This window comes from Dendrobates tinctorius, unplaced genomic scaffold (genome assembly GCF_039654945.1).
Source record: "Dendrobates tinctorius isolate UK_male_01 unplaced genomic scaffold, ASM3965494v1 ptg000449l, whole genome shotgun sequence".
NCBI classification, from domain to species: Eukaryota; Metazoa; Chordata; class Amphibia; order Anura; family Dendrobatidae; genus Dendrobates; species Dendrobates tinctorius.
The window spans coordinates 299,806-323,105 of NW_027362111.1; the positions used below are offsets into that span (position 1 = coordinate 299,806).

Sequence of the window (23,300 nt, forward strand, 5' to 3'; positions counted from 1 at the left end):
GAGAGGCTGCAGAACGCCGGGAGGAGAGAGAGGCTGCAGAACGCCAGGAGAGAGGCTGCAGAACGCCGGCAGGAGAGAGAGGCTGCAGAACACCGGGAGGAGAGAGAGGCTGCAGAACGCCGGGAAGAGAGAGGCTGCAGAACGTCGGGAAGAGAGAGGCTGCAGAACGCCGGGAGGAGAGAGAGGCTGCAGAACGCTGGGAGGAGAGAGAGGCTGCAGAACGCCGGGAGGAGAGAGAGGCTGCAGAACGCCGGGAGGAGAGAGAGGCTGCAGAACGCTGGGAGGAGAGAGAGGCTGCAGAAAGCCAGGAGGAGAGAGAGGCTGCAGAACGCCGGGAGTGAGGAGCAGGACGCCAGGAGGAGAGAGGCTGCAGAACATAAGGCTGAGAGGCTGCGGAACGCCGGGAGGAGAAAGAGAGGCTGCAGAACGCCGGGAAGAGAGAGAGGCTGCAGAACGCCGGGAGGAGAGAGAGGCTGCAGAACGCCGGGAGGAGAGAGAGGCTGCAGAACGCCAGGAGAGAGGCTGCAGAACGCCGGGAGAGGAGCAGGACGCAAGGAGGAGAGAGGCTGCAGAACGTGAGGCTGAGAGACTGCAGAACACCGGGAGGAGAGAGAGAGGCTGCAGAACGCCGGGAAGAGAGAGAGGCTGCAGAACGCCGGGAGGAGAGAGAGGACACCGGGAGGAGAGAGAGGGTGCAGAATGCCGGGAGGAGAGAGAGGCTGCAGAACACCAGGAGAGAGAGGCTGCAGAACACCAAGCGGAGAGAGAGGCTGCAGAACGCCGGGAAGAGAGAGAGGCTGCAGAACGCCAGGAGGAGAGAGAGGCTGCAGAACACCGGGAAGAGAGAGAGGCTGCAGAACGCCAGGAGAGAGGCTGCAGAACGCCGGGAGAGGAGCAGAACGCCGAGAGGAGCGAGAGGCTTCAGAATGCAGGGAGGAGCGAGAGGCTGCAGAACACCGGGAGGAGAGATTGGCTGCAGAACACCGGGAGGAGTGAGAGGCTGCAGAACGCCGGGAGGAGAGAGGCTGCAGAACGCCGGGAGGAGAGAGAAGCTGCAGAACGCCGGGAAGAGAGAGAGACTGCAGAACTCAGGGAGGAGAGAGCTTTTAAGCTTCAGATGGCTCAAATAGAAAGGGGTAACAGTTCACAGCTGACCCCCTGCAGGACATAAATCCAAGGAAACCACATCTGGAAAACTTCCCTGTGATGGAGAAGGATACGGACTTAGATACTTTTCTTCGGGGTTTTGAAAAAAAACTGCAGCAATACCATCTACCTCGTGAGCAGTGGGCGCAGTATCTAACCCCAGGGTTGAGAGGCAAAGCCCTGGAAGTTTTTGCTGGCCTCCCACCAGAGCTAGATGGGAACTATGAGGCCATAAAAGAGGCCCTGATCCGGAAATACAACCTAACCCCAGAAGTGTATCGGAGAAAGTTCCGGAATCTACAACGTGGATCAACTGACAGCTATGCGGATGTCGTGAGCACCTTGAGGACCACGTTCCACCAATGTGTAATACCATGGCTGCCAAGGGGTAGCTTCTGTGGCCGCTCCAGTACTCACTGTGCTGGAGGCTGTTTCGTCACCCATATGCTGTCCACTTTGGGTACCCAATTGACTGCAGACTGAAACTGGAAACAACTTTAACAACTCAGCTTTATTCTCTTCAGGGCACAGCACGTCCACAGGACTCTTTACTCGGTAACAGCAATACATCTTCCTCTACAGCAGTACGTCACGTCTTCCATCACTTCACACGTATGAACCACACAGACAAGCTGACTCGTCACACGGAGCACGGTGAACACGGAACACTTCCCTTCTTTCAAAGCCCGACTTCAGCCCACAAAGGTACCTGACTTATCCGTTACAGCTCACCCCTTTACGGCACTGTTGCTCCTGTTCGTGCCCTAGGTTCGCAGCTCACTAGACTCTCCACAAAGCTCCCGTGCTCCAAATGCTACTCCCACAGGGGCTCTCCCACAGACCTCCCTGGCTTGCAATTCTCCAGACATGGGCTGGGCTCAATAGACTGGCTTGGTTGTCACTTCAGCTCTTCCTTGCTAGCTGACTTGAAACTCCTTCTTTGGTCTCCCTATTCCTGCAGCCCCGTCTCTAACTACAGGACCTCCAGCACCACTACGTGCTGGCTACTGCTGTAGGCATTCACTGTGTTGACTTCTGTCCAGTCCAGCTACCCCTGGCTCAACTGACTCATGGAGAGTAGAGTTGAGCGACTTTTGGTTTTTTAGGGTCGTGTTTCGTTTCGTGAAACCCGACTTTTCCAAAAGTCGGGTCGAGCAAGATCGTCCGATTATAGGGAAAAGTCGGGGTCGTCCCGAAACACGAAACCCAATGTAAGTCAATGGGGAATAAAAGTCGGCAGTGAGAGGAGGACAGGAAACACACCTACAGTGCCCATTTGAATGCCAAAAGCATCAATTCTTCTTACTTAAGCTTGTCAACCTTAATTAACTTCATAATACAAGTTACGCACTGAAAAATGGGGGTTATTTGGCTAAAGTTGTGGGGGGGGGGCTGGCTCCAGGTTTTCATGTGCCCTGGGCGAAAGAGCGCCCCTTTAACACATACCACAACTCATCATGCTCCGATACGGCAGAGAAATAGCGGTATAGTACAATGAAAAATACTTCACTTTTTACATCTCATGACAAGGCCCATCTATTTCTCCATACAGAATCATTGGTCCCATATAATGTTTGAAACAGTATATGATGAGCTCCACATAATGCTACAGTATATGTTGGTCCCCATGGATGAAGCTCCACTGTCTTATGGGCCCAAATAATGCTCCAAACATAATGGGCCCCATTTCTAATGCTCTAGTGTATAATGGGCCCTGTAAATGCTGCTCCAGTGTCTGATGTCCACCTTTGGAATGCTCCAGTGTATGGTGGGCTCCATCTATCATTCTCCAGAGTATAGTGCTCCCCAAAAATTGCTGTCCCAACATTGAAAACAATCAAATAAGTCTCCTCGCTAGGGAATCCCTGTACTAGTCTGGACTCCTCGTCGTCCCCATCTTCCATCTCACTGCACAGTATTTCATCCTTGCAAGTGCTGTGATCCTGAGCAAGCAGGGGGGGCACACTCGTTGGCGACGGCACTGGCACAGGGCCTCTGATAGTACGGTGGTGTGTCTGATGGCGGGTGGGCCGAACCTGCACTTTCATCTGCAGCTTCCTCTTTGTCACCGTGTAAGATGGAACTGTATATGGGAAGGGTAACCTGAGTTTCATCAGGGTCAGATTCAGGTCGGGTAGCGTGCGAGGGGAATGTAGTGGTCTGGGTCAATGTACCAGCAGATTCATCGAGCAGTGGCTGGGCATCAGTGCACTTGTGTCGCCCCCAGGAGTACGGTCGCCACAGTGGCATTACCTTCCTCCTAGGGAGTGTGATGTCATGCTTGGGAGCAACGAAGGATCTCTCTAGCAGGTTAACTGATTGGGCGGCGTTATTCCCACGAGTCATGACCCTCCAAACAGCGTTCATGAAGGCAAAGTGTTTGTTTTACGTGGGCAGTATGGTTGCAAAGCTGAACCTTAAAGGAATGTCCAGAAGGGCACCACCAGGAGTGGAGCCTACGGTTAAATTCGACTCCACCTGGGAAACCTCAACCATGCCAGCTACAGAACAGATGCACACATTGCAAGCTTAATTCCGTTAACGAACGAGACTCCGTCATGCCCCGCGGTCCGAGTCCGGCTTACTAGAGGGACACGTGAGGCTCTGGAACATGAGATTGGCCAATAACTGGTGTGTCATGCCCTTACATGTCCGTGGCTGCATGTGCGCTACTCTGAAAAGGCCAGCGTTTGTCGCTTACAGCTGCAGATAACCCGCTGAACAACGTTAGTGATGGGGATCACTGATTACAATTATTACCCACGAACGATGATTTCCCAGTAAGTGCAGGTCAACCGCAGTTCCGGAATTAGGCCTAACCGTCATTCCTGAAAAAATTAAAAACTTACGTGTGCAAACCACAGGTGCTGTAGCTTGCTTAACAGCTCGCCAGCCGTTCTCACGCCCAGTATGGATTACACGTGATTGCACAAAGGTTAGAAAGGGTACCGTATCACCGGATAACATGTATGGATAGCGTACACATTCAAAATATATGTCTATACATCAGGAGGCAGGCTCAGACGGTGTTAGGCCCAGTATGGATTGCACGTGATTGCACAAAGGTTAGAAAGGGTACCGTATCCCCGGATAACATGTATGGATAGCGTACACATTCAAAATATATGTCAATATATCAGGAGGCAGGCTCAGACGGTGTTAGGCCCAGTATGGATTGCACGTGATTGCACAAAGGTTAGAAAGGGTACCGTATCCCCGGATAACATGTATGGATAGCGTACACATTCAAAATATATGTCTCAGGAGGCAGGCTCAGACGGTGTTAGGCCCAGTATGGATTGCACGTGATTGCACAAAGGTTAGAAAGGGTACCGTATCCCCAGATAACATGTATGGATAGCGTACACATTCAAAATATATGTCTCAGGAGGCAGGCTCAGACGGTGTTAGGCTCAGTATGGATTGCACGTGATTGCACAAAGGTTAGAAAGGGTACCGCATCCCCGGATAACATGTATGGATAGCGTACACATTCAAAATATATGTCTCAGGAGGCAGGCTCAGACGGTGTCAGGCACAGTATGGATTTGACGGCCCAGATTACACAGCGGAGGAGCAGGGAGAGGTAAAGATTGCAAATGCTGGGGCCCTGCCCAAGCAAGGGGGGCCCACTCGTGGGCGTCGGTACTGGCACTGGGCCCCTCATAGTACAGCGGTGTGTCTGACGGCGGGTGTGCACCACCACCGTCAGAGACACTTGATTGCACTATGAGGGACCCTGTGCCAGTGCCCGCGCCCAAGAGTCGGCCTACCCACCTGTCCAGGGCAACGGCACTCGCACGGTGTCGTGCGCTAGGTGGTGACCCCGGCCATGGGGGGGGAGGCAGCACAGTTAGGGAGTTTTAGAAAGTGGCATATGTTGATGTTGGACATTCAGCTGATGCAAAAGGCGAAATAGGTCAAGTCCCAGGAAGAGGTGGACCAAAGCAAGCCATTTTTCTGTCACCCTATGTGTCATCAGGGGAAGGTGGGACAAAATCCTTGGAAACCCATGCATGGTTCATTTTAATGAAGGTTAGATCATCCACATTTTGGGTTGACAGACGGGTCCTTTTTTCTGTCAGGATTGATCCAGCTGCACTGAAGATTCTTTCCGATAGCACACTTGCAGCTGGGCAAGCGAGCTCCTGTAAGGCATATTGGGCCAATTCAGGCCAGGTGTCCAGTTTAGCGGCCCAGTAGTCAAAGGGGAATGACCTGTGTGGGAGAACATCGATATGGGAGGAAAAGTAGTTTGTAACCATGGTTGACAACTGCTGTCTCCTGTCACTTTCCATCGATGCAGTATTACCAGTTGTGTGAGCGGTATTTGAAAAATCAGTCCACAACATGGTCATGAAACCCCTGTCTCCAACGCCACTTCTGCTGTGTGCACCACGAACACCTCTGCCAAGCTGCCCCCGGCCCGTACGGCTCGTGTGAGAACCATCACCGCTGCTGTGTGCTGGGAATGCCTCAAGCAACCGATTTACCAGAGTTGCTTGTTTATTAGCCAATATTAGGTCAAGGTTCTCCTGTGGCATGATGTTTTGTAATTTGCCTTTATAGCGTGGATCCAGGATGCTGGCCAACCAGTAGTCGTCATCGTTCATCATTTTGGCAATGCGGGGGTACCTTTTTAGGATCCGCAAGGCATAATCTGACATGTGGGCCAATGTTCCCGGTGTCAATGATGCACTGCGAGTGCTGGGTGGAGGAGCACTTTCTGGCAAATCCACATCCCTCCAGTCACGCACAAACCCTGTACCAGACCTTGCCACGCCAACATTTTCACTTGCCCCACGAGATGCATCCTCCTCCCCTAAGTAATCATCCCCATCATCCTCCTCCTCCTCCTCTTCTTCCTCCACCTCGTCCAGGAGAGGTCCCTGAGCAGACAATGGCTGAATGTCATCAAGGATTCCCTCCTCCTCTTCCTCCTCATCAACATTGGCTGCAGACGCCTGCTCCTTAAGGTGCGTCAAAGTTTGCATGAGCAGACGCATAAGTGGGATGCTCATGCTTAGGATGGCGTCGTCTGCGCTTACCAGCCGTGTGCATTCCTCAAAACACTGAAGGACTTTACAGAGGTCTTTCAGCTTCGACCACTGCACACCTGTCAACTCCATGTCTGCTCTCAAAGTGCCTGGCCGTGTATCCTCCCACAAATGCATTATGGCCTGCCTCAGCTCGCACAGCCGCTCCACCATGTGCAGGGTGGAGTTCCACCTTGTTGCAATGTCGATAATGAGGCGGTGGTTGGGAAGGTGGAGCAATCGCTGCAGCTTCTGCATACGAACGGAGTGTACAGGCGACCGGCGGATGTGCGCGCACAGTCTTCGCACCTTCTGGAGCAGGGCTGTTAACTCCGGATAATTTTTGAGGAAGCACTGCACCACCAGGTTCAAGGTGTGAGCCAAGCAAGGTATGTGGCTGAGTTTTGAAAGGGCTATGGCTGCCACAAAATTACGGCCGTTATCACTAACTACCTTGCCTGCCTCAAGATGTACACTGCCCAGCCATGACTCAGTTTGTCGCTTCAAGTACTCGGCCAGCACCTCGGCGGTATGTCTGTCGCCCAAACACATCATCTGCAACACAGCCTGCTGACGCTTTCCACTAGCTGCTCGATAGGGGGACACATCGTGTGCAACAGTGGCAGCTGCAGATGGAGTGCTCGTACGACTGCGCTCTGTGGACGAGCTTTCGCTTCTGGAGGAGGAGGAGGAGGAGGAGGGTGGAACGCCTACAGCCAACTGTTTCCTATACCGTGGGCTAGGCAGCACTGTCCCACCACCGCTGTCCCCTGTGGACCCTGCATCCACCACATTAACCCAGTGCGCAGTGATGGACACGTAACGGCCCTGGCCATGCCGACTGGACCATGCATCAGTTGTGAGGTGCACCTTTCCGCTCACTGACTGCTTGAGTGCATGGACAATGCGGTCTTTCACATGATGGTGGAGGGCTGGGATGGCTTTGCGAGAGAAGAAGTGGCGACTGGGTAGGTCATAGCGTTGTACTGCATAGGCCATGAGTTCGCGGAAAGCTGTGCTTTCCACCAACCGAAAGGGCATCATCTCAAACGAGATTAGTTTGGCAATGTGGGCGTTCAAACCCAGTGTACGCGGATGAGAGACTGAGTACTTTCTTGACCTACTCATAGTGTCTGGGAGAATGAGCTGGACTTGAGAGCTGCATATGGTGGAAGTAGCGGTGGACAGGGCGGACTGAGAGAGGGTTGATGATGGTGATGGAGTTGGTGTTCTTTCTGATGGCCTAGAATCAGTCTTTCGTTGATATAACAGTGGGATTCCCTGACTGCTGTGGCCTTGCAACGACACCTCAACATTTGCTGCTGTGCTAACCGGTGGGCTTACAGTGGGGGAAACAATGTAGCGTTGATGACTACCTTCGTTGTGATCAGTTGCACATGTGGCACTTGAGGTTTGGTGTTGTGTTCACGCTTGCAAGTGCATGCTGGTTAAATGTCTAAGCATGCAACTGGTATTCAAATTTTTCAGATTTTTCCCTCGGCTAAAGGTCTTTGCGCACTTCTTACAGATAACCTTGGCCTGATCATGAGGATTTTGTTCAAAAAAGTGCCACACTGCACTCTTCCTACTTTGGCAGACATTTTGCGGCCTAGCACGCTGTGATCTTTTGACCCTCTGGACAAGCTGTCCAGCAACTCTTTTGATGTTTGGAACCTGTCTTTGGAGTGCTCCGGGCCTGCCAGATAACAGCTGTTGCGATGTCGATGTCTGCTGTGGATGCTCCTCATCTGAGCTATTGGAAGCAGCACCCTCTTCCCCCAATGGATGCCAATCTGGGTCAACAACTGGGTCATCCATCACCTCCTCTTCTATGTCATGTGCACCTTCCTCTGTGTCACCGTGTATGGTGGTATAGTGTGCGGGAAGGGGCACCTGAGTCTCATCAGGGTCAGAATCTGGCTCTGTACACTGCGAGGACAATGTAGTGCTCTGAGTGAATGTACCAGCAGAATCATCCATCAGCGGCTGTGCATCAGTGCACTCCATGTCAGATTCATCTTGGCCTGGGTAATTCACCATTTCACTTGATAATCCAGGCATGGTATGTGAAAACAGCTCCATGGAGTAATCAGTAGTATGGCCTGCGTCATCCTTCAATCTTGGTTGGGGTGAAGGACACAAGGAAAGGTGTGGTTCATGAACATGAGCCTCCAATGACGACTCAGTGCTTTTACTTTTTACAACTGAAGAAGAGGAGGCGATAGAGCTGGAGGCTGAGTCAGCAATGTAAGACAAAACTTTTTCCTGATGCTCTGGCTTTAAAAGCGGTTTGCCAACTCCTAGAAAACTAAGCGTTCGAGGCCTTATGTAGCCAGACGATGACGCAGGCTCAACACCTCCTGCATTCGGTCCTATTTTGCTCTTGCCACTACCATCAGATCCACCACCAACACCATCATTACCAGCTGCCAACCCCCGCCCAATTCCACGGCCTCTTCCACCAGCCTTCCTCATTTTTGGTAGAAATGTAGACAAAATCCAACAAACTATATAGTATGTAAAACAAGGTACAAGGTGTCTATAGGACAGGGGAGATTTTGAATTTCTGCACACACTTTTGGACACTGGACACTTTTGGATTGTGTGAGGCCCAATGAATATCTGAGCGCTATGTGACAGGCTCGATGGCACAGCTGTGACCTAAGTGACTAGAGGATAAGTGAGATTTTGAATCTCTGCACACACTTTTGGACACTGGACACTTTTGGATTGTGTGAGGCCCACTGATATCTGAGCGCTATGTGACAGGCTCGATGGCACAGCTGTGACCTAAGTGACTAGAGGATAAGTGAGATTTTGAATCTCTGCACACACTTTTGGACACTGGACACTTTTGGATTGTGTGAGGCCCAATGAATATCTGAGCGCTATGTGACAGGCTCGATGGCACAGCTGTGACCTAAGTGAATAGAGGATAAGTGAGATTTTGAATCTCTGCACACACTTTTGGACACTGGACACTTTTGGATTGTGTGAGGCCCACTGATATCTGAGCGCTATGTGACAGGCTTGATGGCACAGCTGTGACCTAAGTGACTAGAGGATAAGTGAGATTTTGAATCTCTGCACACACTTTTGGACACTGGACACTTTTGGATTGTGTGAGGCCCACTGATATCTGAGCGCTATGTGACAGGCTCGATGGCACAGCTGTGACCTAAGTGACTAGAGGATAAGTGAGATTTTGAATCTCTGCACACACTTTTGGACACTGGACACTTTTGGATTGTGTGAGGCCCACTGATATCTGAGCGCTATGTGACAGGCTTGATGGCACAGCTGTGACCTAAGTGACTAGAGGATAAGTGAGATTTTGAATCTCTGCACACACTTTTGGACACTGGACACTTTTGGATTGTGTGAGGCCCAATGAATATCTGAGCGCTATGTGACAAGCTCGATGGCACAGCTGTGACCTAAGTGACTAGAGGATAAGGGAGATTGGATTGCTTTTAAAAAAGCAGTTTGCGGAGCAGTGGGTAAACAGCAATGCCAGCCTGTCAGGAAGCCTTAAAAGGCAGCCCAACAACCAACACCACTGATACACCACTATATAGCCTCCCCTTGCACTGCACACACAGTGACTGGTATGTTGTGCTGGCCAAATTGCTATCAGCAGCAGAAGCAGTTTTTTTTTCCTTCTCAGCAGGACAAAAAAAAAAAATTGGGATTGCTTTTAAAAAAGCAGTTTGAGGCCCAATGAATATCTGAGCGCTATGTGACAGGCTCGATGGCACAGCTGTGACCAAAGTGACTAGAGGATAAGGGAGATTGGATTGCTTTTAAAAAAGCAGTTTGCGGAGCAGTGGGTAAACAGCAATGCAGCTGTCAGGAAGCCTTAGAAGGCAGCCCAACAACCAACACCACTGATACACCACTATATAGCCTCCCCTTGCACTGCACACACAGTGACTGGTGTGTTGTACAGGCAAAAATCGCTAGCAGCAGAAGCAGTTTTTTGGTCTTCTTCCCTGCCTAACGCTCTCCCTACAGAATCAGCAGCAACCTCTCCCTATACTGAGATCGGCAGAAGTAAGATGGCGGTCGGCGTGCACGCCCTTTTTTACCCCCTGTGACGCCCACCAAAGCAAGCCAATCACTTGCATGCCCTTCTGAAAGATGGTGGTGACCCCTGCCTATGTCATCATGTTGCCCACAGTGTCCGTGGATCCTGATTGGCTGAAAAAGAGCGCAAAACAAACTTTTGAAACGCGACTTTGGCGCGTAAGTCGCCGACCTCGTGGCCGACCTCATCCTAGGGTCGGGTTTCGTTTCATGAAACCCGACTTTGCCAAAAGTCGGCGACTTTTGAATTTTTTCGACCCGTTTCGCTCAACTCTAATGGAGAGAAAACTATCTCCTTTTCTCCTATCTGGCCACTCCTCTAAGTTAACCCTTCTAACGGTCTTCTCACTAGTTGAGCTCAGTGCCCCCATCTAGAGGCCCTTTTCTAATATAACACCTAATTATGTAGCTAATGTTGTGTGGACGCAAACACACACACACACACACAACATACATACAACACACAGATAATATAACAACATCAACATTTGCAGGTCGAAGCCCTTGACCTCCTTACAAATGGATCAGGGGATTTTCTGTTAACAGTTTTGGAGGACTTAATGGATCTTATGCCCCACGGATGTATGACAATTTGTGTGTGATCGAGAGCCACAAACTGTGGATCAGGCTGCAAAGATTGCTGACTGCTATGTGGCTAACAGGATGCCTGAGGTGCGGAAGCCACTGGGATCCAGCTGGAAGGGAGGTAAGCTAAACGGAGACCCTTCTCCCTCTGTCGGCCCATCACCAGTGCTGTCCAAGCCCACCTCCTATGGGGTCCCGGGGAATAGACCTTCTCTAGGCGATAAACGCTGATGCTTCACCTGCAACAAAGTGGGACATGTGAGCGCAGTCTGCCCTGATAGGGAGAAACGACCAACTACAACCCTAAAGCCGTCTGGGTCCCCACCGTCTGTCCTCTTTGTGGCCGGCTCTGATGTGAGGACCAATGAGAACTGTCATCTGTCACTGCTGGCAATAAAGTCACCATTAGCCTCAGAGACACTGGGGCAGAGGTGACTCTGGTGCGCCCAACTATGGTAACCCCTGCCGATAGCATACCAGGAAAGGCTATGTCTGCAACCGGAATTGGAGGTGTCAGCCCTGCCGTGCCCGTGGCCCGTGTGTACCTGGACTGGGGGGCAGGGAAAGGACTGAGAGAGGTTGGAGTATCAGAGGCTATTCCCACCAATGTGTTGCTAGGCGCAGACTTGGGGAGGATGGTGTCCCACTATATCCCTCCCTTACAAGTAAATGCTACAGAGAAGGTGGAAGCAAGTGACCCACCTGAGATACCGTGCAAGGAGGGAAAATACACAGGAAAGTATGTATGTGGCTGCTGTGACCCGGAGTCAGGCTGCGGCTCAGACTCAACCCCAGAGATTAGAGGATGAGTCTCAAATAGAACTGCCTGAACAGGAGGGCCATACTGTGACCACGCAGCCTCCTCACATGGCAGACCCAACAAGGTCCCTGAGAACCGACAATGAAGACTCAGCTTCAGACCAGAGCCTGGCAGTCATGTAGGGAAGGTGACCTGACGGACGGACTAGTCAGAGTGAAGAAGGAAAGGTTTGCACAGTGTAGGTAGGTGTCAGTTATTACAGTGGGGAAACAGCTGAGAAAGTGTAGTGGACGTGCAGTACCTTGGGTTGACCATTAGATGGCAGGGAGGAGTGTGAGCAAAGGACTTGACATCAGCTTAGGAAACCGTTGGTCATGGGGGCGGAGTTACAGTGACAGGGGACCGGGAGAGCTATAAATTCTGAGGGAGGGTTCCAGAAGGTTCCAGTCCCCAGGGGGAGCTCCAGTGACAGGAGGAATGCTACAGTCTGTGCGCTGTGAGGTGAATCCAGACCAGGGGGACTGAGGAGAGTGAACGTCAGGGGGGTGGTCCTGACAGGAATACCGCAGTATAGATGAGGCTCTGGGTGAAGGACACTGTATGTGTAACGACGAAACTGGCCAGTAAAGTGCTGATGGTGCACGGGCCTGAGGCGGCCACAGTGACTGAGCTGTCAGGATTGTCACAGCGTGAGAAGGAGCGGTACGTATAAATACGTCCCTAGTGTAACGTACGGTGTTTGAAGCGGCCCTGGACACGGAGGGCTGTGAGAGAGAGAGATATTGCGGTGTGCTGCGAGGGCCGTCAGTCGGACGGTGAACAATAAAGCTTGGACCTGTTGCACCCAGAATCTGCCTCCATCTTGTCTCTGTTACATCTCTGCGCGGCATAAAGAGGGACCACCCCCCAGCCCGGCCCACCGACCCTACAGTCACACTAGGCCAGGGGCTGCAGACTGACAGTCAGAGCTTCCAGGAGGCCCTGTGGACAGATGTCAGTCTGGAGTAGCTCAGATGCCTTGCAGATTAACCCCTACTGCTTCTAACAAAGAGAGAAAATCCTGGGAGCAGGGCAGACTGTATAAAGAGACTCTCCCCACAGATACTACAGAACCTCGGGACTGTGAAAAGCGGCTGGTCGTTCCTTATCCATTTAGTGAAAAATTATTGAGAATTGCTCATGAAATTCCTCTGGCTGGAACACAAAAGCCTAAAGCTCACCTGACACATAACTGTTATTGGCCCAAGATGGGGACAGATATAGCCAACTACTGTCCATCCTGCGTAGCTTGTCAGAGAGTTGGAAAGTCAGGGGATATACGGAAAGCCCCATTGAAACCACTGTCAGTGATCGATGAGCCCTTCCAGCTGGTGGCTTTGGATATCATAGGGCCACTTGCCATACCTATCAGCTCTGGCAAATGTGTGTATAGTGTACAGGCCGCATTACACGGGGGCACATGTGTGTATAGTGTACAGGCCGCATTACACGGGGGCCCATGTGTGTATAGTGTACAGGCCGCATTACACGGGGGCACATGTGTGTATAGTGTACAGGCCGCATTACACGGGGGCCCATGTGTGTATAGTGTACAGGCCGCATTACACGGGGGCACATGTGTGTATAGTGTACAGGCCGCATTACACGTGGGGCCCATGTGTGTATAGTGTACAGGCCGCATTACACGGGGGCCCATGTGTGTATAGTGTACAGGCCGCATTACACGGGGGCCCATGTGTGTATAGTGTACAGGCCGCATTACACGGGGGCACATGTGTGTATAGTGTACAGGCCGCATTACACGTGGGGCACATGTGTGTATAGTGTACAGGCCGCATTACACGGGGGCCCATGTGTGTATAGTGTACAGGCCGCATTACACGGGGGCACATGTGTGTATAGTGTACAGGCCGCATTACACGTGGGGCCCATGTGTGTATAGTGTACAGGCCGCATTACACGGGGGCACATGTGTGTATAGTGTACAGGCCGCATTACACGGGGGCCCATGTGTGTATAGTGTACAGGCCGCATTACACGGGGGCACATGTGTGTATAGTGTACAGGCCGCATTACACGTGGGGCACATGTGTGTATAGTGTACAGGCCGCATTACACGGGGGCCCATGTGTGTATAGTGTACAGGCCGCATTACACGGGGGCACATGTGTGTATAGTGTACAGGCCGCATTACACGTGGGGCCCATGTGTGTATAGTGTACAGGCCGCATTACACGGGGGCACATGTGTGTATAGTGTACAGGCCGCATTACACGGGGGCCCATGTGTGTATAGTGTACAGGCCGCATTACACGTGGGGCCCATGTGTGTATAGTGTACAGGCCGCATTACACGGGGGCACATGTGGGTATAGTGTACAGGCCGCATTACACGGGGGCCCATGTGTGTATAGTGTACAGGCCGCATTACACGGGGGCCATGTGTGTATAGTGTACAGACCGCATTACACGGGGGCCCATGTGTGTATAGTGTACAGGCCGCATTACACGGGGGCCATGTGTGTATAGTGTACAGGCCACATTACACGTGGGGCACATGTGTGTATAGTGTACAGGCCGCATTACACGGGGGGCACATGTGTGTATAGTGTACAGGCCGCATTACACGGGGGCCATGTGTGTATAGTGTACAGGCCACATTACACGGGGGCCCATGTGTGTATAGTGTACAGGCCGCATTACACGGGGGCCCATGTGTGTATAGTGTACAGGCCGCATTACACGGGGGCACATGTGTGTATAGTGTACAGGCCGCATTACACGGAGGCACATGTGGGTATAGTGTACAGGCCGCATTACACGGGGGCACATGTGTGTATAGTGTACAGGCTGCATTACACGGGGGAACATGTGTGTATAGTGTACAGGCCACATTACACGGGGGCACATGTGTGTATAGTGTACAGGCCGCATTACACGGGGGCACATGTGGGTATAGTGTACAGGCCGCATTACACGTGGGCCATGTGTGTATAGTGTACAGGCCACATTACACGGGGGCACATGTGTGTATAGTGTACAGGCCGCATTACACGGGGGCCCATGTGTGTATAGTGTACAGGCCGCATTACACGGGGGCCATGTGTGTATAGTGTACAGGCCGCATTACACGGGGGCCATGTGTGTATAGTGTACAGACCGCATTACACGGGGGGCCCATGTGTGTATAGTGTACAGGCCGCATTACACGGGGGCCCATGTGTGTATAGTGTACAGGCCGCATTACACGGGGGCACATGTGTGTATAGTGTACAGGCCACATTACACGGGGGCCCATGTGTGTATAGTGTACAGGCCGCATTACACGGGGGGCACATGTGTGTATAGTGTACAGGCCGCATTACACGGGGGCACATGTGTGTATAGTGTACAGGCCGCATTACACGGGGGGCACATGTGTGTATAGTGTACAGGCCGCATTACACGGGGGCCCATGTGTGTATAGTGTACAGGCCGCATTACACGGGGGCCCATGTGTGTATAGTGTACAGGCCGCATTACACGGGGGCACATGTGTGTATAGTGTACAGGCCACATTACACGGGGGAACATGTGTGTATAGTGTACAGGCCGCATTACACGGGGGCCATGTGTGTATAGTGTACAGGCCACATTACACGGGGGCACATGTGTGTATAGTGTACAGGCCGCATTACACGGGGGCACATGTGTGTATAGTGTACAGGCCACATTACACGGGGGGCACATGTGTGTATAGTGTACAGGCCGCATTACACGGGGGGCACATGTGTGTATAGTGTACAGGCCGCATTACACGGGGGCCATGTGTGTATAGTGTACAGGCCACATTACACGGGGGCACATGTGTGTATAGTGTACAGGCCGCATTACACGGGGGCACATGTGTGTATAGTGTACAGGCCGCATTACACGGGGGCACATGTGGGTATAGTGTACAGGCCGCATTACACGGGGGCACATGTGTGTATAGTGTACAGGCCGCATTACACGGGGGGGCACATGTGTGTATAGTGTACAGGCCACATTACACGGGGGCACATGTGTGTATAGTGTACAGGCCACATTACACGGGGGCACATGTGTGTATAGTGTACAGGCCACATTACACCGGGGGGCACATGTGTGTATAGTGTACAGGCCGCATTACACGGGGGCCATGTGTGTATAGTGTACAGGCCACATTACACGGGGGCACATGTGTGTATAGTGTACAGGCCGCATTACACGGGGGCACATGTGTGTATAGTGTACAGGCCGCATTACACGGGGGCACATGTGGGTATAGTGTACAGGCCGCATTACACGGGGGCACATGTGTGTATAGTGTACAGGCCACATTACACGGGGGGGCACATGTGTGTATAGTGTACAGGCCACATTACACGGGGGCACATGTGTGTATAGTGTACAGGCCACATTACACGGGGGCCCATGTGTGTATAGTGTACAGGCCGCATTACACGGGGGCACATGTGTGTATAGTGTACAGGCCGCATTACACGGGGGCCATGTGTGTATAGTGTAGAGGCCACATTACACGTGGGGCACATGTGTGTATAGTGTACAGGCCGCATTACACGGGGGCACATGTGTGTATAGTGTACAGGCCACATTACACGGGGCACATGTGTGTATAGTGTACAGGCCGCATTACACGGGGGCACATGTGTGTATAGTGTACAGGCCGCATTACACGGGGGCACATGTGTGTATAGTGTACAGGCCGCATTACACGGGGGCACATGTGTGTATAGTGTACAGGCCGCATTACACGGGGGCACATGTGTGTATAGTGTACAGGCCGCATTACACGGGGGCCATGTGTGTATAGTGTACAGGCCGCATTACACGGGGGCCATGTGTGTATAGTGTACAGGCCACATTACACGGGGGCACATGTGTGTATAGTGTACAGGCCGCATTACACGGGGGCCATGTGTGTATAGTGTACAGGCCACATTACACGGGGGCCATGTGTGTATAGTGTAGAGGCCACATTACACGGGGGCACATGTGTGTATAGTGTACAGGCCGCATTACACGGGGGCACATGTGTGTATAGTGTACAGGCCGCATTACACGGGGGCCATGTGTGTATAGTGTACAGGCCACATTACACGGGGGCCCATGTGTGTATAGTGTACAGGCCGCATTACACGGGGGCACATGTGTGTATAGTGTACAGGCCGCATTACACGGGGGCCATGTGTGTATAGTGTACAGGCCACATTACACGGGGGCCATGTGTGTATAGTGTAGAGGCCACATTACACGGGGGCACATGTGTGTATAGTGTACAGGCCGCATTACACGGGGGCACATGTGTGTATAGTGTACAGGCCACATTACACGGGGGGCACATGTGTGTATAGTGTAGAGGCCACATTACACGGGGGCCATGTGTGTATAGTGTAGAGGCCACATTACACGGGGGGCACATGTGTGTATAGTGTACAGGCCGCATTACACGGGGGCCATGTGTGTATAGTGTACAGGCCACATTACACGTGGGGCACATGTGTGTATAGTGTACAGGCCACATTACACGGGGGCCATGTGTGTATAGTGTACAGGCCGCATTACACGGGGGGCCATGTGTGTATAGTGTAGAGGCCACATTACACGGGGGCACATGTGTGTATAGTGTACAGGCCGCATTACACGGGGGCACATGTGTGTATAGTGTACAGGCCGCATTACACGGGGGCCATGTGTGTATAGTGTAGAGGCCACATTACACGGGGGCCATGTGTGTATAGTGTAGAGGCCACATTACACGGGGGGCACATGTGTGTATAGTGTACAGGCCGCATTACACGGGGGCCATGTGTGTATAGTGTAGAGGCCACATTACACGGGGGGCACATGTGTGTATAGTGTACAGGCCGCATTACACGGGGGGCACATGTGTGTATAGTGTACAGGCCGCATTACACGGGGGCACATGTGTGTATAGTGTACAGGCCACATTACACGGGGGCACATGTGTGTATAGTGTACAGGCCGCATTACACGGGGGCACATGTGTGTATAGTGTACAGGCCGCATTACACGGGGGCCATGTGTGTATAGTATAGAGGCCGCATTACACGGGGGCACATGTGTGTATTGTGTACAGGCCGCATTACACGGGGGCACATGTGTGTATAGTGTACAGGCCGCATTACACGGGGGCACATGTGTGTATAGTGTACAGGCCGCATTACACGGGGGCACATGTGTGTATAGTGTACAGACCGCATTACACGGGGGCCATGTGTGTATAGTGTACAGGCTACATTACACGGGGGGAACATGTGTGTATAGTGTACAGGCCGCATTACACGGGGGGAACATGTGGGTATAGTGTACAGGCCGCATTACACGGGGGCCATGTGTGTATAGTGTAGAGGCCACATTACACGGGGGGCACATGTGTGTATAGTGTACAGGCCGCATTACACGGGGGGCACATGTGTGTATAGTGTACAGGCCGCATTACACGGGGGCACATGTGTGTATAGTGTACAGGCCACATTACACGGGGGCACATGTGTGTATAGTGTACAGGCCGCATTACACGGGGGCACATGTGTGTATAGTGTACAGGCCGCATTACACGGGGGCACATGTGTGTATAGTGTACAGGCCGCATTACACGGGGGGCACATGTGTGTATAGTGTACAGGCCGCATTACACGGGGGGCACATGTGTGTATAGTGTACAGGCCGCATTACACGGGGGGCACATGTGTGTATAGTGTACAGGCCGCATTACACGGGGGCACATGTGTGTATAGTGTACAGGCCGCATTACACGGGGGCCCATGTGTGTATAGTGTACAGGCCACATTACACGTGGGGCCCATGTGTGTATTGTGTACAGGCCGCATTACACGGGGGCACATGTGTGTATAGTGTACAGGCCGCATTACACGGGGGCACATGTGTGTATAGTGTACAGGCCGCATTACACGGGGGGCACATGTGTGTATAGTGTACAGGCCGCATTACACGGGGGGCACATGTGTGTATAGTGTACAGGCCGCATTACACGGGGGCACATGTGTGTATTGTGTACAGGCCGCATTACACGGGGGCACATGTGTGTATAGTGTACAGGCCGCATTACACGGGGGCACATGTGTGTATTGTGTACAGGCCGCATTACACGGGGGCACATGTGGGTATAGTGTACAGGCCGCATTACACGGGGGCCCATGTGTGTATAGTGTACAGGCCACATTACACGGGGGCACATGTGTGTATAGTGTACAGGCCGCATTACACGGGGGCACATGTGGGTATAGTGTACAGGCCGCATTACACGGGGGCCCATGTGTGTATAGTGTACAGGCCGCATTACACGGGGGAACATGTGTGTATAGTGTACAGGCCGCATTACACGGGGGCCATGTGTGTATAGTGTACAGGCTACATTACACGGGGGGAACATGTGGGTATAGTGTACAGGCCGCATTACACGGGGGGAACATGTGTGTGTAGTGTACAGGCCGCATTACACGGGGGCCATGTGTGTATAGTGTAGAGGCCACATTACACGGGGGGCACATGTGTGTATAGTGTACAGGCCGCATTACACGGGGGGCACATGTGTGTATAGTGTACAGGCCACATTACACGGGGGCCCATGTGTGTATAGTGTACAGGCCGCATTACACGGGGGCCATGTGTGTATAGTGTACAGGCCACATTACACGGGGGCACATGTGTGTATAGTGTACAGGCCGCATTACACGGGGACCATGTGTGTATAGTGTACAGGCCGCATTACACGGGGGCCATGTGTGTATAGTGTACAGGCCGCATTACACGGGGGCACATGTGTGTATAGTGTACAGGCCGCATTACACGGGGGCCATGTGTGTATAGTGTACAGGCCACATTACACGGGGGCACATGTGTGTATAGTGTACAGGCCGCATTACACGGGGGGCACATGTGTGTATAGTGTACAGGCCGCATTACACGGGGGCACATGTGTGTATAGTGTACAGGCCACATTACACGGGGGCCATGTGTGTATAGTGTACAGGCCGCATTACACGGGGGCCATGTGTGTATAGTGTACAGGCCGCATTACACGGGGACACATGTGTGTATAGTGTACAGGCCGCATTACACGGGGGCCATGTGTGTATAGTGTACAGGCCGCATTACACGGGGGCCATGTGTGTATAGTGTACAGGCCGCATTACACGGGGGCACATGTGTGTATAGTGTACAGGCCGCATTACACGGGGGGCACATGTGGGTATAGTGTACAGGCCGCATTACACGGGGGCACATGTGTGTATAGTGTACAGGCCACATTACACGGGGGCACATGTGTGTATAGTGTACAGGCCACATTACACGGGGGCCATGTGTGTATAGTGTAGAGGCCACATTACACGGGGGGCACATGTGTGTATAGTGTACAGGCCGCATTACACTGGGGCACATGTGTGTATAGTGTACAGGCCGCATTACACGGGGGCACATGTGTGTATAGTGTACAGGCCGCATTACACGGGGGCCATGTGTGTATAGTGTACAGGCCACATTACACGGGGGCACATGTGTGTATAGTGTACAGGCCGCATTACACGGGGGGCACATGTGTGTATAGTGTACAGGCCGCATTACACGGGGGCACATGTGTGTATTGTTTACAGGCCGCATTACACGGGGGCACATGTGTGTATAGTGTACAGGCTACATTACACGGGGGCACATGTGTTTATAGTGTACAGGCCGCATTACACGGGGGGCCCATGTGTGTATAGTGTACAGGCCACATTACACGGGGGCACATGTGTGTATTGTGTACAGGCCGCATTACACGGGGGCACATGTGTGTATAGTGTACAGGCCGCATTACACGGGGGGCACATGTGTGTATAGTGTACAGGCCGCATTACACGGGGGCACATGTGTGTATAGTGTACAGGCCACATTACACGGGGGCCCATGTGTGTATAGTGTACAGGCCACATTACACGGGGGCACATGTGTGTATTGTGTACAGGCCGCATTACACGGGGGCACATGTGTGTATAGTGTACAGGCCACATTACACGGGGGCCCATGTGTGTTTAGTGTACAGGCCACATTACACGGGGGGCACATGTGTGTATAGTGTACAGGCCGCATTACACGGGGGCACATGTGTGTATTGTGTACAGGCCACATTACACGGGGGCCCATGTGTGTATAGTGTACAGGCCGCATTACACGGGGGGCACATGTGTGTATAGTGTACAGGCCGCATTACACGGGGGCACATGTGTGTATAGTGTACAGGCCACATTACACGGGGGCCCATGTGTGTATAGTGTACAGGCCACATTACACGGGGGCACATGTGTGTATTGTGTACAGGCCGCATTACACGGGGGCACATGTGTGTATAGTGTACAGGCCACATTACACGGGGGCCCATGTGTGTTTAGTGTACAGGCCACATTACACGGGGGGCACATGTGTGTATAGTGTACAGGCCGCATTACACGGGGGCACATGTGTGTATAGTGTACAGGCCACATTACACGGGGGCCCATGTGTGTATAGTGTACAGGCCGCATTACACGGGGGGCACATGTGTGTATAGTGTACAGGCCGCATTACACGGGGGCCCATGTGTGTATAGTGTACAGGCCGCATTACACGGGGGCACATGTGTGTATAGTGTACAGGCCGCATTACACGGGGGCACATGTGTGTATAGTGTACAGGCCACATTACACGGGGGCACATGTGTGTATAGTGTACAGGCCACATTACACGGGGGGCCCATGTGTGTATAGTGTACAGGCCACATTACACGGGGGGGCACATGTGTGTATAGTGTACAGGCCACATTACACGGGGCACATGTGTGTATAGTGTACAGGCCGCATTACACGGGGGCACATGTGTGTATAGTGTACAGGCCACATTACACGGGGGCACATGTGTGTATAGTGTACAGGCCACATTACACGGGGGCACATGTGTGTATAGTGTACAGGCCACATTACACGGGGGGCCCATGTGTGTATAGTGTACAGGCCGCATTACACGGGGGCACATGTGTGTATAGTGTACAGGCCGCATTACACGGGGGCACATGTGTGTATAGTGTACAGGCCGCATTACACGGGGGCACATGTGTGTATAGTGTACAGGCCGCATTACACGGGGGCACATGTGTGTATAGTGTACAGGCCGCATTACACGGGGGCCCATGTGTGTATAGTGTACAGGCCGCATTACACGGGGGCACATGTGTGTATAGTGTACAGGCCGCATTACACGGGGGCACATGTGTGTATAGTGTACAGGCCACATTACACGGGGGCACATGTGTGTATAGTGTACAGGCCACATTACACGGGGGGCCCATGTGTGTATAGTGTACAGGCCACATTACACGGGGGGGCACATGTGTGTATAGTGTACAGGCCGCATTACACGGGGCACATGTGTGTATAGTGTACAGGCCGCATTACACGGGGGCCCATGTGTGTATAGTGTACAGGCCGCATTACACGGGGGCACATGTGTGTATAGTGTACAGGCCACATTACACGGGGGGCCCATGTGTGTATAGTGTACAGGCCACATTACACGGGGGCACATGTGTGTATAGTGTACAGGCCACATTACACGGGGGGCCCATGTGTGTATAGTGTACAGGCCGCATTACACGGGGGCACATGTGTGTATAGTGTACAGGCCGCATTACACGGGGGCCCATGTGTGTATAGTGTACAGGCCACATTACACGGGGGCACATGTGTGTATAGTGTACAGGCCGCATTACACGGGGGCACATGTGTGTATAGTGTACAGGCCGCATTACACGGGGGCACATGTGTGTATAGTGTACAGGCCGCATTACACGGGGGCACATGTGTGTATAGTGTACAGGCCACATTACACGGGGGGCCCATGTGTGTATTGTGTACAGGCCGCATTACACGGGGGCACATGTGTGTATAGTGTACAGGCCACATTACACGGGGGCCCATGTGTGTATAGTGTACAGGCCACATTACACGGGGGGCACATGTGTGTATAGTGTACAGGCCGCATTACACGGGGGCACATGTGTGTATAGTGTACAGGCCACATTACACGGGGGCCCATGTGTGTATAGTGTACAGGCCGCATTACACGGGGGGCACATGTGTGTATAGTGTACAGGCCGCATTACATGGGGGCCCATGTGTGTATAGTGTACATGCCACATTACACGGGGGCACATGTGTGTATAGTGTACAGGCCGCATTACACGGGGGCACATGTGTGTATAGTGTACAGGCCGCATTACACGGGGGCCCATGTGTGTATAGTGTACAGGCCGCATTACACGGGGGCACATGTGTGTATAGTGTACAGGCCGCATTACACGGGGGCACATGTGGGTATAGTGTACAGGCCGCATTACACGGGGGCCCATGTGTGTATAGTGTACAGGCCGCATTACACGGGGGCACATGTGTGTATAGTGTACAGGCCGCATTACACGGGGGCACATGTGTGTATAGTGTACAGGCCGCATTACACGTGGGGCACATGTGTGTATAGTGTACAGGCCGCATTACACGGGGGCACATGTGTGTACAGTGTACAGGCCGCATTACACGGGGGCACATGTGTGTATAGTGTACAGGCCGCATTACACGGGGGCACATGTGTGTATAGTGTACAGGCCGCATT

The 23,300-nt window shown here is 52.5% G+C and overlaps 1 protein-coding gene and 1 pseudogene across 1 annotated transcript in view; both read left to right on the forward strand.

The window, feature by feature from the left end:
- The window catches only part of LOC141077403 (galactosylgalactosylxylosylprotein 3-beta-glucuronosyltransferase 1-like), a 118,438-nt gene that overhangs the window by 13,314 nt on the left and 81,824 nt on the right, over positions 1–23,300 (forward strand). The gene's annotated exons all lie outside the window — the stretch shown is intronic.
- Positions 1,172–11,662, forward strand: LOC141077410 (uncharacterized; annotated as a pseudogene).